This window comes from Gekko japonicus, unplaced genomic scaffold, assembly GCF_001447785.1.
Source record: "Gekko japonicus isolate JY-2015 unplaced genomic scaffold, Gekko_japonicus_V1.1 scaffold222, whole genome shotgun sequence".
Taxonomy (NCBI): domain Eukaryota; kingdom Metazoa; phylum Chordata; class Lepidosauria; order Squamata; family Gekkonidae; genus Gekko; species Gekko japonicus.
The window spans coordinates 641,285-642,394 of record NW_015167063.1 but is presented as its reverse complement, the minus strand read 5'-3'; the positions used below and the strand labels follow the sequence as shown (position 1 = coordinate 642,394).

The window sequence follows — 1,110 nt, the reverse complement described above, 5'->3', positions numbered from 1 at the left end:
GTCATCTTTAAGATCAACAATAGAAGAGAGAAGATAGACTCCACTTTTAAAGCCAAAGAATTTTTGAGACGTCAGCTGGGGACAGACGAAGAGTCCAAAGAGTAAGAAACGAAGTCTAGTGACTGCTACCTCGGGAAGGGAAGAGGATTCTGTGGCAGAAAAGGGTGCAGGACCAGCCAGAGTGGTATATACGATTTTAGAGACAGAAAGCCGAAGTAAAGGCAGAAGGACTTGAAAAATGGCCTTTTGAAGCGAAGAATAAGAAGATGATCAGAGACTTCTCTCATAACAACTGACAAAATAACATATAAATAGCAAATTGTTATAAGCAAGAACTCTACAAGTATATTGTGATATTAAAACTAACTGTACTAACATTTTTACTAACAGTGAAAAGATCTCCTCCTCTTGGGGTTTTAGTTTAGTGTAGTTTGCTTTCCTTTATCCTTAGTTGTAGTCCCTTCCCTAATATTTCTTTGTAGTTTTTGTAGTATTTGCGAAATAAAAAAATATCCCTCCGGGGATTTTTTTAAAAAAATGTACTGGAGGTTGGAACCAACGCTCCCTCTAAGCTGTGGAGTCTTGTAAGCAAAAATTCGACTTCGTGAGCTACTGCCATTAAAGTTGTGAGCGAGCCATTTGGCTGCTGCATAAATTAGTTTGCTCTGGAGCCATCCTTCCTTAGCAGAGACAAAAATGTGTGAGCCAGAGGCTAAAAACTGTGAGCTAGCTCACACTAACTCAGCTTAGAGGAACAATGGTTGGAACAACAGCATGGGTGGTGACAAGCTTGCCTTTGAAACCCATGAGGGCAGCTATTTCAAAGCAAGAAAGAGGGCAGAGAGGGTTCAGCACACTTGCTTTACTGTTTCTCTGATCGCCCTTCTGGATGTAGCTTTTCCTGTTGTAAAAAGGCCATTGGGGCAACATCAGCCTCAGGTACATATAGTGCCAAGTTTGGCCATAGGTTAAGGAGGAAGGCCATTAGTAAGCTTTGAGTATTTTTGTATTTTTGTCTGATTATAGCAATCTATGCATTTGGCTAAGCAATGAGTTTGTCACTGTGTGTTTCTGGTCTTTTCTGCCTGCTCCCCTACCCCAGAGTACATT

General features: G+C 40.9%; 1 protein-coding gene across 2 annotated transcripts in view; it reads left to right on the top strand.

Moving 5' to 3' along the window:
• AFAP1L1 (actin filament associated protein 1 like 1) overlaps positions 1 to 1,110 on the top strand; it is a 119,184-nt gene that overhangs the window by 99,118 nt on the left and 18,956 nt on the right. The gene's annotated exons all lie outside the window — the stretch shown is intronic.